This window comes from Chiloscyllium plagiosum, unplaced genomic scaffold, assembly GCF_037043375.1.
Source record: "Chiloscyllium plagiosum isolate Xiang-an unplaced genomic scaffold, Cpla_swu_hap1 HiC_scaffold_2, whole genome shotgun sequence".
Taxonomy (NCBI): Eukaryota; Metazoa; Chordata; class Chondrichthyes; order Orectolobiformes; family Hemiscylliidae; genus Chiloscyllium; species Chiloscyllium plagiosum.
This window is the reverse complement of record NW_028270140.1, coordinates 132,288,320-132,302,816: the sequence shown is the minus strand read 5'-3', so window position 1 is coordinate 132,302,816 and position 14,497 is coordinate 132,288,320. Positions and strand designations below refer to the sequence as shown.

The 14,497-nt window shown below is 43.7% G+C and overlaps 1 protein-coding gene across 20 annotated transcripts in view; it reads left to right on the top strand.

Moving 5' to 3' along the window:
• Positions 1–14,497, top strand: part of LOC122557375 (teneurin-3) — a 2,678,940-nt gene that overhangs the window by 2,028,697 nt on the left and 635,746 nt on the right. The window contains exon 1 of one of the 20 annotated variants that reach the window (XM_043705097.2): positions 642–722. The exons of the other annotated variants lie outside the window; for them this stretch is intronic. The gene's annotated coding sequence lies outside the window, so the exon portion shown is untranslated. Of the gene's footprint in view, positions 1–641; positions 723–14,497 lie in introns of those variants that run through there. 20 annotated transcript variants of the gene reach the window in all.

Below are 14,497 nucleotides of genomic sequence, written 5' to 3'. Positions count from 1 at the left end.
GGCATTTACCAATAAGACACCCTGTTAAAAAAAATATTCGTAAGGGCACATTTCATCATTATGGTTCTTCTCTGCAAAGTCATATTAACAAGTGATTATAAAAACAGCATTCAGCTCTTTTAGAAAATTATTGTTTCAAAAGTGCCCCTTCAAAATGGCAATAATACTTCAGTTATCAGGTCGTGACAGTGTCCAGAAATAGCCCAAAAGATCCCTTACCAGATATATTCACAAAGCCCAAAAATGGTAAAGTGCGTCAAATGCCTAAATGCAATCCATTTTAGCACTTGTGTGCACAGCAAAGAGGCACGTGCTCATTGCACATCAGAGGAAATCATGTCCTTATCCCTAACAATCAGCTGCCATTCTGAATGTGAGTGCAGAAAACTGTCATGTTATTATTAGTATGTACAGTACTGCACCATTAAGTAATCATGGGCGTCAGTGCAACAATCAGCAGACTCATTTCAAGCACCCCCACAGAGCTGTGGCACCTGAACAAAAGGAACATTTGGCAAAATGTGTTCTACAACACTGCTGGTTCACGAAGAGTTCAGAAAGCGTCAGCAGAACTGAGGTCTGATTCCAGATCAGCACAAAGATGAGATTTCTTTTCACAGCTGGCATGAAGGCATGGCAGAAAGGGCTCCAGTGAAGCTGAAACCTTTGCACATTTGATCAGCGGCAGGCAGGAAGAATGGTCTGAGTGAGTACGTGGAGAGGTAAGGCAATGGTAGTTCAAGTTGGGAACAAATTTCATTCTTTGAACCATGGAGCTGAAGCAATTTGGCTGTACCGATCAGGAAAGTTCAAACAGGCTGAGGAGTTCCCAGATAGAGAGCTTTCAAAATTGTGAAAGAATTGGTTAGGGTAGAAATCAAGGTGTTGCCCCTTGCAGAGGAGACCATAACCAGGGGCTGGTAAATATAAGTTAGTCGCACATGAATCCGACAGGGAATTCAGGAGAAATTTTTCTGTACTTAGCAAGTAGTCTCATGTGAAACTTGTGGGTACAAGGAGTGGCTGAGGTCATTCACAAAAGAGACTCATTTAGGGGAAACTAGAAAAACACCTGAAGCCGAAAGCGAGTGAAAAAAAAGCTGGTGGGGTTTGGTGAAGAAGTAGTAGGAGGCTTATGTTGAGGAAAAACATTGATCTGAACCACTCTGTCCAATGGTATTGTGTTTCTGTTTATGGTAAACAACAGGAAAATGCTGTGATATTTATAAGCCTCAGTATCCCATCACTCAGGTGAATTCGACCTCCTTGATGGTGTTACTTGGATGTGACCCAGTGCACTTGCATTTAACATTGGAACTAAATAGGATTTCATATCAACATTGGAGATGTACTGGCTGGTTTTCAGTCACTAAAAGACAACTCTAAATTGCCCTCTCTCAATTACTTTAAAGGAAAATACTGCAGATGTTCAGATGCTGAGTATCTGCAGAAATTCAGCAGGTGTGTTGATAACCATTGGCAAGGCAAACAGAGTTAACATTTCAAGTTCTCTCTGCTGAGTATTTCCAACACTTGACCCTTTTATTTTTCTGTCAGTAGTTCCTTATATCAGAATCCAAGCAAGTCTTCCCTTTCGTGGAAGACTGTCACTAGCCTTGTCTACCATTCTAAGCTATCAGAAGTAATAACAATTGTATGTTTGTAATGTCCTCTGTTGTATTTTTAAGAACAATTGAACAGGAAGAGCTTTCTGTTCTGCTAATGGAGCATCTGATCGTTTATTGCTCTGTCTATTGAAATAATTGTGAACAGCTTGGGTCCTCAGTGATATGTAGGTGTATCACCTGTGTTCTTTAAACTTGAAAAGAACTGTGTGCTTTACACTAGTGGCCTTAGCAATCTAATTACTAATGTTTCAATTCTTCAAACAGCAGAATCACTGGTATTACAATTCTCCAAGCACTCGCTCAATCATTTAATACGACAGCAGCAATTTGAGCACTGCAACATTTCAACCTAATTCACTGGGGCCAGAGATTAAAATAGGAAGTAGTGTTGAGCCGAATGTAGCACATGGCGGGGTGTGGTCTTAACTGCTGGGCCAGCTACCTACAACTGTCCTCTGGTATGGAATGAAAGCTGGGAAAGTTTGTGAACAATCTGAGTTCAAGCAGGTCCTAAACATAGTGTTGGTGGGTGGCTGTGTAAAGGAGCTGGCAATTGACATTGTTGGGTGATCCTTTAGAACAGTTACCAATCTGTATTCAAACTCCATGAAAAGGTCTCAAGTGGGACACAGGTACTTTGTGGCTTACATTATTTGAGCTTTGATGAGATACATTGCAGTTCAAACGCGCATGATAACCTGCACCCTAGTTGATAGTAAACCAGAATGCTGTGGCAGCCAGCATGATTGCAATTTAATCTATTAGACTATTGCAGCTATAAAAATCTGTGTAATTGGAATTCATTTGATGAGTTTTGTTAAATGTTGTTTTCTTGCACTTCTTCTCTCCCTCCCTCCTTCCTGGAAACTGGTAAAGTATATGAGTAAAAGCGGCATGATGCTTGTCTCAAAACATCCCTTCAACTGTAGTGACAACTTCAGAGGCAGCGTGGCTGGCTTGAAGTCTGGAAATGTCAAATTGCTCAGGCCTCTGACAGCTGTATCATTAACTGACCCCACTGTTCAGTGAATCTCCTCTGGGATCAAAGTGGCTGCTGCTTTGCTGTGCAGTTTTCTAAATACAGAACATTTCCACTGGCGACAGCCTTATCTTAACGCAGTTGATACACAAGTCGGCTTATTTTGATTTTGTCAGTGTTTTAATACTGGATCATCTGACAGGCAACGGAGCTGAAAAATTGCCTCCTTTACAGTTTATGCAGTTAAGTGGCAGGAACCTAAAATTTCTTTCTTTAAGTTCCTCACATGTCTTGGAGCAAACCTCTGTTCGATGTCAATAGTGTGGCATCTCCAGATATGGCGTAATTCTCCAGTCAAGACATTAGTTTTCACAGGAAAGTGATTAAACTGGCTTGTACTCATATCTGTAAAAGTAGTAGAAAAGAAAATATCAGTGGCCACAAGAGGTTTTCAATCACTTTGCACTTGAACATGCAAACAGTAATATCATATGCTTTCATGGGATTGAGACATTGCTGGATAGTCCAAGATTCTTTACCAATGTAAAGAGAAAATGTTGGAAAGACTCGGCAGGCCTGGCAGCATCCATGATGAGAGAAACAGAGTTAATGTTTTGAGTCTGATATGACTTCTTCTGGAGAGATCTGAGATCTGAGGAAGAACATAGAACATAGAAGAATACAGCGCAGTACAGGCCCTTCGGCCCTCGATGTTGCACCGATCCAAGCCCACCTAACCTACACTAGCCCACTATCCTCCATATGCCTATCCAATGCCCGCTTAAATGCCCATAATGAGGGAGAGTCCACCACTGCTACTGGCAGGGCATTCCATGAACTCACGACTCGCTGAGTAAAGAACCTACCCCTAACATCTGTCCTATACCTACTCCCCCTTAATTTAAAGCTATGCCCCCTTGTAATAGCTGACTCCATACGTGGAAAAAGATTCTCACTGTCGACCCTATCTAAACCCCTAATCATCTTGTACACCTCTATCAAGTCACCCCTAAACCTTCTTTTCTCCAATGAAAACAACCCCAAGTGCCTCAGCCTTTCCTCATACGATCTTTCTACCATACCAGGCAACATCCTGGTAAACCTCCTCTGCACCCGTTCCAGTGCCTCCACATCCTTCCTATAATATGGCGACCAAAACTGCACACAATACTCCAGATGCGGCCGCACCAAAGTCTTATACAACTGCAACATGACCTCAGTACTCCGGAACTCAATTCCTCTACCAATAAAAGCCAGTACGCCATATGCCTTCCTCACCGCACTATTTACCTGGGTGGCAACTTTCAAAGATCTGTGTACATGGACACCAAGATCCCTCTGCTCATCCACACTACCAAGTATCCGACCATTAGCCCAGTACCCCATCTTTTTGTTACTCTTACCAAAGTGAATCACCTCACACTTAGCTACATTGAACTCCATCAAGAGTTGTTAACATTTGGCCCCATTAGTTTCTCCAGTATAATCTTGTCACTAATACTAATTTCCTTCAACTCATTCTCCTTGATCACTTAGATTTCTTGTATCTTCCTAAATGAAAACACACAGGCATGTTAACAACCTTTAAGGCATATTTTGGTAGACACATGAATAGGAGGCGAACAGGGAGATGGGCAATAAATAGTGGGTCCAAATGAGAGGTAGGAATCGACGCAGGCTTGGTGGGATGAAGAGTCTTCCTGTGCTGTATTGAATTGTATTGTCTAATTGTATTGTACATGAAACAATCATTTAGTTTCTGTGCCCATTTCTCTAGTACCCATGTAAATTTTCCTGACTCTGATTTGCCTGAACCAAATGTTTCCTTTTTGCATACTGTTGCAGTCCATCTGTACATTTTTTGCGAGATTGCATTCATATTCTATCCTTTCCCTATCAGTTACATCATCCTCCCTTGCTAAATTCTTTTGAAAACTCCTCAGCTTTACTGCTATTCCTAACCACTTTATCAGATGTTTTGTTTAACCTTACACAATCTGTAATTCCCTTTACCATTCACATGTGACTCTGATTTTGCTTTTTTGGCATCTTGTAGGAATGTAAAGTGTGTTTCTTTGTCCCATCCAGATTCTAGACATGGTCCCTCTGATCTGGAACCCTCCCTTACGAATGGACTATCCCAATGCTCCATGATTAGCGCAATTACACCTCTTTTTCTTTCTTGTCCATCTTTCCTAAATGTTGAAAAAAATGTCATTCTTAACATTGGGGAGATAGTTTTAAATGCAATAGGCCCTGAGTTTATTACTAACTGTGCCTCACCTATTGAGACAGCAGTGGGGATATATGGAGCTCACGGCTGATGATTTCTTAGTATTGAATGGACCTGAAAGTTAAACATTCATTTTTTTTGAGGATCATAATAAAATAATTGTTTTTGAAATCAAATGACTGAATGGGTTTATTATCCATTAAAAATTCATTTCAGTTAGCTAAAGCCTTGATTTTCTAACGCTGAACATTGTGTGCAGTTCTGGTCGCCCCATTACAGGAAGAATGTGGAAGCATTGGAAAAGGTGCGGAAGAAATTTATCAGGATGTTGCCTGGTCTGGAGGGTAGGTCTTGTGGGAAAGGTTGAGGTACTTGGATCTGTTCTCACTGAAGAGAAGAAAGCTAAGAGGGGATTTAATAGAGACACACAAGATGGTCAGAGGATTAGATAGGGTGGACAATGAGAGTCTTTTTCCTAGGATGATTACGTCGGCTTGTACGAGGGGGCATAGCTGCGAATTGAGGGTGATAGATTTAAGACAGATGTCAGAGGCAGGTTCTTTATTCAGAGAGTGGTAAGGGTGTGGAATGCCCTGTCTGCCAATGTAGTTAACTCAGCCACATTAGGGGCATTTAAACACCCTTGGAGAAGCATATGGATGATGATGGGATAGTGTAGGGGGATGGGCTTAGATTAGTTCACAGGTCGGCGCAACGTCGAGGGCCGAAGGGTGTGTTCTGTGCTGTATTGTTCTATATTTCTATGTTCTATGTTCTTTGAAGTATTTTCATGTAATTCCTATGGCCTGTTCTGGATCAAATGGATCCCTTAACATTTCCAATCGTTCTTACACAGTGCTAAGAACAAACCGACTGATAAGCAGCAGTGGTAGAGAATTCACATTTGCACATTGGTGAGAAAGATTTTTTCCATGGCACAACATTAGCCAAATGGCCCAAAATACTACCAAATATATAGCAGGAGAAACATTTTGATTTACATTTTAGATCCCAGAGATAATTGTCACAGAATTGTCTATATTGCTGGGAAAAACAAATAGAGCCAGAGATTGGACCTGTACTCATTGGAATTTAGAAGAATGAGATGCAATTTTATTGAAACATTCAAGTTTCTTCAAGGATTGGACAGCTTGGATGTGCAGATGTGTCCCCTTGTGAGACAGGAGAAAGTGAGGACTGCAGATACTGGAAATCAGACTCAAAAAGTGTGGCTTTGGAAAAACATAGTGGATCAGGCAGCATCCGAGGACCAGGAGAGTTCTGCTCCTCGGATGCTGCCTGACCTGCTGTGCTTTCTCCACACTTTTTGGCCCCTTTGTGGGAGAGTCTAAGATCAGAAGGCATAATCTGAGAACACCTTTAGAAGAGAAATGAGGAATTTCTCCTGTCAGAGAGTAGTGGATTTGCGGAAAGTGCTGTTGAGGCAAGGTTGTGAAATATATTCCAGTATTGCATCGAATACTTCTCAGGTGTCCTTCTGCAAGAACTATTGATCTCAATATTTCTAAATATTTTGGAGATTTGGTTGACCCCAAGCTTTCACAAGTATGCTTTCACGCAGGGATAGACATATCCCAGTGGTTAGCATCTCTGTTTAACAAACTGAGAAGTCTCTAACAAACCTGCTGGCCCCATTATTTACCTTTCTGGGTTGCAAAGTGAACTTAGTAAATAAAAGTACAGAAGTTGCGCATACGCACTAATTTATTGCAAAGCAAGGCCTCAAAAACTGTTGAAAAATAAATCACCAAGGCTACAGGAATACTTGCGTGTTAATCATTAATTTCAGAGACACAGAAAACTCACTGATTACTAACTCAAAACCAAAACTTACAATAATAATACATATTTAAATGCCACAGTTTGTATCACATATTCCAAATCTACATCACTGTCTATCTGGGTACATTTTCTCAAGTCGCTAATGCTTCTTTGCCAAATATCTTAAATCCCTGTCCTTTCATTCTTGATTCCTCCACTACTGGGAACAGATTATCCCCATTTACTCTGCCTTGACCCTTAATGATACTGAATAACGTCCTGCCCAGGATATTAGCCTGGCAGGTATGGAAGAGACAGTCAAAAAAAACTGCCATGTATCTCATGTTCTTTCGTGACAACTAAATGTTCTAAAATGTTTTATAGCCAATAAACTAATTCTGGAATATAATTGTAAAATATTTAGCATTGGACGATAGCCTGTACTAGGGAGTCAGGGACTGTTTGGTCGTTTCCTGCTGCTCACAAGCTGATTTTGCTCAGTAACCTTCCGTGTTTGCTGAGCATGTTTCGAAAATGGTCCTGTTGTTAAATGCTGATGAAGTGATTGGCGAAATATTCTGCAACAAACTGAAGCAGCTGTCAGGAAGGAGATCTCAAAATGAAGCCAGACCATCTTCATGAATGAGCACTCCGAAGCTCTGTGATCCAGTGCATGGACTTGAATTGTGAACCCATTCGGACTTCAAGCAAAGTGAGGAATATACCTGAGCAATTGATTAAGGACAGAACTTTAGCAGTTTGCACAATAAACCTTCAGCTGAAAGGATGTTGGGTGGTTTCCTTGTCCACATTTGATCCCATCTATTAATTTATTCTCCAGAACTGAGATAGCTAGTGATTATGGTGTTTACAAATGATGGCAGCATTGATTCTGTGACACTAGATTCTACCAATCAAGACAGCATAGATCGACACCCATGACATTTGTAAACACTTGACGTGTCTGAAATCTCTCTTGGAAAATGTAAAAAAGTCGCAACTTCAACTCTCTCTACAAGCTCAGTTTATATTTGGTGAGTTGAGTATTTTAATTATTTATTATAGCACAGGGGCAATTGACAGTGAAGCGTTTAATTAAGTAAGTCCAAATTCAAAAAACAAAGATTTCCTTTTTGACTCTGCACAGTAGCCATAATCTCGACTTGTTGTATGTGATTAGTGATAATCCTGGTAATAAAATCTAATTTTCTGGATTGTATATTTTCTCTGTTACATGTAAATATTCCAACCTTGTTGTTTCCTTTCCTTCCCCTCTGTGTTTCTTGCCTCCCCTCTTGAAGGCAAGATGAGCAAAGTGTAGTTTCAGAGGTGGCTTCAAAGCGTGGCTGTGTGCCTTATCCCCAGGAGTCCCGCTAATTACATAGCCCTTAATTAAATACAGCATGAGGCGAAAGATTTCCAGACAACCATGTTTTAGCTTAAGTGTTGTACATTGTTGTATAATTTAGTTTATTGCTACTGTCAACTTCTGCAGCCTATTTCTCCATAAATATTACATGACGTTTGAACTTTATTGAAATGCAGTTCAGTCTAAGCCTGTGTGGAGCAATATAGAGGTTCTCAATACCCAGGGCCCCCAAATCTTGACTCTGTTTTAGGACACTCTTATCCACTATTGTTCTCATATGTGCAATGAATTGTCATCTCTAAATCCTGGCTAAGGGGGCAATTGTGGTGCAGCGACAGTACCCCTGCCTCTGGGCCAGGAAAGGCTAAGTTAAAGTCCGACCTGCTTGAGAGATGTGTCATAAAATGTCTAAACAGATTGATTGAAAGTTCAAAAAAGAAGAAATCCTGGCTGATAATTCTTTTGTTATGATCCCAGCAGAAACTGATAATGTTAAAAAATAACTTTGATTCTCCACTTAATATTTCAAAGAATGATGAAACTGTGACAGTTCTGCTTTATCAGTCAGAGCATTTGTATATAGCTACACTGTCATTAGTTTTGGAAAGAGATTGTTTCAGAATGTATTCCATGTTAAACCTCTCTAATGAAAATAAAAACAGAATAATGAAATCTTGAAAGCCTTGAAGGCTGGCTTTGAAGTAACTTATACATGGTACGTATGCAGTGATAGGGCACAAGATTGAAGAGAGAGCATCCTGTGATCACTGTGTGATTTCTTTGACTCAGCTCACAGTATCCTCTGAATTTCTGCAACTAAAAAACCATCTAATTAAAGACAAAATTGTATTAGATATTAGACATAAGAGATCCCACGTGAAAGCACATCTACCGAGAGAGGAGAAACTCAGTTTTAGAAAAGCAATTGACATCTGGGGAAGCACTGAGGTTGTAAAATCAGCAGCTAAAACACATTCATGGCAGAAAAGATCAGACTTTACATTATGCAGATAGATGCTGCAGTCCCAAAATTCAAACCAGTTGTGGATTAAATGTTGGGTGCAGACGGCGTTATGCAAAGGAGTAGAAGACACATTCAGCCTCGGGAAAGCAGCGTTCTCACTGCAAGAAATGAAATCATTTTGCACACAAGTGCATGGCTAGAAGAAAGTACAACAAGCAGGGACGGATAGCGACCAGAAAGCAGACAACTGAAGATTCGGATGAATCACTCGACACCCTACAACAGGTTGGTGCAGTCACATTGACAGGTGATACGTGATTTGTGACTTTAGGAATAATGACTGCAGAAGGAGAACATCTTGTCAAGATAAATCATCAGTCCATCATGCAATATCCTGACCTTTACATACTTGTGTGAAGTGGTTCGACAAGATGATACAAAAATCAAAGCCCTCAAAAGTAACTTTGAGGCTTTGTGATGGCACTATTCTCATGCTAGATTACTCTGCCTGCCCAATACAGAGGACCCACTCTGTACTACATCCTCAGGAGAGTTCATACTCTCAACAAACAGTATTTCAATTCCATTTCAAACATCAAAAACTGTAAGTACAACAAACTTTTATCTACCCACCTCCATAACCAGCGCTCCTCGAACATTCCAGAAGATTCCCCTGGCCTCGGAAACACCATTAGCCATGCGGCTGATGCAGCTCCCACCCCCACGCTGATTGATGATGTCACTTCTGCCCCCATCATGGCCACTCCCACAGCCACTTCCGGCCCTCACATCATTGCCGATGCCACACGCTCAGTGACTTCCGCCACCCCTACTGCCGTGTCTGCCACCACTTCCGCCCCCACCAGCGCCACTCACCTGCATTCTGCTGACACGCCCCCCACAGACTCCACTGTCACTATCCCCACCCCCCAGAACCCCGAGGGGAACACTACCCCTGCTCATGCCTCCACCCCCATTCCCCCCACCATCACACCCACTCCAGGTACTGGCTCCGACCCCACTCCCAGCTCCACACCCACACCGGATCCCAGCTCCCAGCCCTTGCCGAGTTTTCACCATCCCTCCAGACCTCCCACTCACTGAGGATGAACGATCAGTCCTCAGCAAAGGACTCACCTTTATCCCCCTCCGTCCACACATCAAATAATTTAATACACGCCGTGACATCGAACAATTCTTCCGTCGCCTCCGCCTCCGAGCTTACTTTCACAATCAGGACTCCCGCCCACCTTCCAACACACTGCATCCACCTGGACACCCCGCGCTGTCCTATTACCTGCCCTCGACCACTTCATTTCCAACTGCCGCCGGGACATTAACCGCCTCAACCTGTCGACCCCCCTCCCCCACTCCAACCTCTCACCCTCACAACACGCTCCAATCCCTCTGCTCCAATCCTGACCTCACCATCAAGCCAGCAGACAAGGGGGCGCAGTGGTAGTCTGGCGCACTGACCTCTACATCGCTGAAGCCAAACGCCAACTCGAGGACACCTCTTCCTACCGCCCCTTTGACCATGACCCCACCCCCCATCACCAAACCATCATCTCCCAGACCATACAGAACCTCATCACCTCAGGAGATCTCCCACCCACAGCTTCCAACCTCATAGTCCGGGAACCCCGCACTGCCCGGTTCTACCTCCTTCCCAAGATCCACAAGCTTGACCACCCTGGCCGACTCATTGTCTCAGCATGCTCCTGCCCCACTGAACTCATCTCTACCTACCTCGACACTGTCCTATCCCCCCTAGTCCAGGAACTCCCCACATACGTTCGAGACACCACCCACGCCCTCCACCTCCTCCAAGACTTCCGTTTCCCCGGCCCCCAACGCCTCATCTTCACCATGGATATCCAATCCCTCTACACCTCCATCCGCCATGACCAGGGCCTCCAAGCCCCCCGTTTTTTCCTCTCCAGATGTTCCCAACAGTACCCCTCCACCGACACTCTCATTCGTTTGGCCGAACTGGTCCTCACCCTTAACAATTTCTCCTTTGAATCCTCCCACTTCCTCCGGACCAAAGGGGTAGCCATGGGCAAACGTATGGGCCCCAGCTATGCCTGTCTCTTTGTTGGCTACGTAGAGCAGTTGATCTTCCGTAATTACACCGGCACCACTCCCCACCTCTTCCTCCGCTACATTGATGACTGCATTGGCGCCACCTCGTGCTCCCGCGAGGAGGTTGAGCAATTCATCAACTTCACCAACACATTCCACCCTGACCTTAAATTTACCTGGACCATCTCTGACACCTCCCTCCCCTTCCTGGACCTCTCCATCTCCATCAGTGACGACCGACTTGACACTGACATTTTCTACAAACCCATCGACTCCCACAGCTACCTGGATTACACCTCTTCCCACCCTACCTCTTGCAAAAATGCCATCCCGTATTCCCAATTCCTCCGCCTCCACTGTATCTGCTCCCAGGAGGAGCAGTTCCACCATAGAACACACCAGATGGCCTCCTTCTTTAGAGACCGCAATTTCCCTTCCCACATGGTTAAAGATGCTCTCCAATGCATCTCGTCCACATCCCGCACCTCCGCCCTCAGACCCAACCCCTCCAACCGCAACAAGGACAGAAGGCCCCTGGTGCTCACCTTCCACCCTACCAACCTCCGCATAAACCAAATCATCCGCTGACATTTCCGCCACCTCCCAAACAGACCCCCCCACCGGGGATATATTTCCCTCCCCACCCCTCTCCGCCTTCCACAAAGACCGTTCCCTCCGTGACTACCTGGTCAGGTCCACGCCCCCCTACGACCCACCCTCCCATCCTGGCACTTTCCCCTGCCACCGCAGGAACTGTAAAACCTGTGCCCACACCTCCTCCCTCACCTCCATCCAAGGCCCTAAAGGAGCCTTCCACATCCATCAAAGTTTTACCTGCACATCCACTAATATCATTTATTGTATCCGTTGCTCCCGATGCGGTCTCCTCTACATTGGGGAGACTGGGCGCCTCCTAGCAGAGCGCTTTAGGGAACATCTCCGAGACACCCGCACCAATCAACCAAATCGCCCAGTGGCTCAACATTTCAACTCCCCCTCCCACTCTGCCGAGGATATGGAGGTGCTGGGCCTCCTCCACTGCCGCTCCCTCACCACCAGACGCATGGAAGAAGAACGCCTCATCTTCCGCCTCGGAACACTTCAACCCCAGGGCATCAATGTGGATTTCAACAGCTTCCTCATTTCCCCTTCCCCCACCTCATCCTAGTTTCTAACCTCCAGCAACACGATCCCCTGACTTGTCCGGACTTGTCCGACCTGCCCAGCTCCTTTTCCACCTATCCACTCCACCCTCTCCTCCCTGACCTATCACCTTCATCTCCTTCCCCACTGACCTATTGTACTCTATGCTACTCTATCTCCACCCCCACCCTCCTCTAGCTTATCTCTCCACGCTTCAGGCTCTCTGCCTTTATTCCTGATGAAGGGCTTTTGCCCGAAACGTCGATTTTGCCTGTCCTCGGATGCTGCCTGAATTGCTGTGCTCTTCCAGCACCACTGATCCAGAATCTGGTTTCCAGCATCTGCAGTCATTGTTTTTACCTGCCCAATACAGTGACAAGCATGAAGCTCTGGAATTCTAGATCAAAGATGGCAAATAAAAACCGCTCATCCCTGTCAGACCGATTCTAAGTTTTGAACTGGTGGGAATGTGCCAAAAGAAATTTGCAGCATGTTGGTTGTGGAACAGATTCTTGATGAATACAACAATGTGTTTGCAAGGTAAAAACAATGACTGCAGATGCTGAAAACCAGAGTCCAGATTAGAGTGGTGCTGGAAAAGCACAGCAGTTCAGGCAGCATCCAAGGAGTAGGAAAATCGCCATTTCAGGCAAAAGCCCTTCATGCATTTACAAGGTTGGGCTTTTGTCCTTGAGAATGTCTTCTTATGGTAGATAACTGTGTAAGACTAATTCAGCATCTGCAAGGAGGGTTCCAGCTGCCTTCACGTCCAGCCTAAAAGACAAGACAGAAGTATGAGGAAAGAAAGGAGTAATCAAGACAGTGACATGGTTGCAATGACATAGCCTGGAAAGTTGAAAGTGCATAATGACCCACCACCAAGCTTTTTGTGACTTTTAAAATAAAAAGGTTATTTCTTATCACACACACCCAGGTTTTAAACTGTGGTGTCTCATTTACGCACCTCCCTAACATGCAAAGATTAAATACAGCTAAAGAAAAGTGATATGCTTCCAACTTATAGTTATCATTTTCATGGCAGGCCTGCAGTTTCTTGAATGAATGTGGTGCTTTACAATTGAAGTAAAAATCCGCTGAAGCGAAGGTGTCTCAGTCGGAGCTTCTCGTAATTGAGGTTCCAGAATGTTGATTCTCAGATGAATGTGAAATTGGATTAGATTGAAGGGTGAGGGGTTGCACTAGTGTGTTAGTGCAGAGTGAGAATTCTTCTCTTCATTTTAAGGTATTGTATTTTACTATCTTGGCTGCTTCGACGGCTTGTGGCCAATTTAGTTGCTCAGTAGGATTTTTCTTTTCAAATGCTTTCTGCTGGTTTTAAAATGTTGTAGACCAGACCAAAACCCTTGGAACTATATCAAGCCTAGACCCGAACTTTTATCTTATTTCAGGGCAAGTATAAAATGCTCTGTTCCAGATCTAATCAGATTGGTCACACTGGTCTTTTTTAAGCAAAACACACTTTATTCTTACCCCCAGTTAAAATACAAATTAAATAAAGAAGAACTGGTGTAACTTTAACTCTATCGGAAAACTTAACAGCATCATAGATTACTTAACTGCTTAACAGCAATGGTTCCAATATAGTAACATCCCATAAACACACCCTTGGCAAAGGCAAGTTCAGTAAAATAGATTGCTTCACATGCTATTCTTGCAGCAGAAAGAGAATCAAAGCTTTTAGCTGTAACAGAGAGATACAGCAGCTTCCACACCAGCTTCAAAAACCCCAGCAACTGCTGAAAGCTAAAACCCTGGTTGTGTGGAAGCCTGACGCTGCCCACTCATGCTGCTTCTATTGTTCCAACTTAAAGAAATACCCCAAGGCCTCAGAAGCTGTTTACATTACTGGCTTAAAACAGATGGCTTGCCACCATTTTCTCAATCTCTCTTCATTGAAAGGAATGACTAAATATACCTCTTAAAGACATAGTATCATCACAAAATAAAGAGAAAAAAAGCATGCCTGTGATTTATATAAGTAGTCTTTTTTTCAAACATCAGGTGAGGTGTCTGTTGATTCCAGTCATTTCATGATGTTGCTTGCCACATTAGGGGACTGAGACAGCCAATTTACCATTATCATTGAGCCTCATACTTACATATGATGGAGGCTATATTTTTTACATCCACAGGGCCCTGTCCTTCGCAAACTGAAAGAGCCTTTATACCACTGCACCTTCAACTCAGCAAAACAGCTGACAGACCATTTACTTGTTCATTTCCTCGGGCAATGCCATTTAAAATTTAAACGGAGCCTAGCTGTTAGCTCTCAATCACAATTAACATATGCATT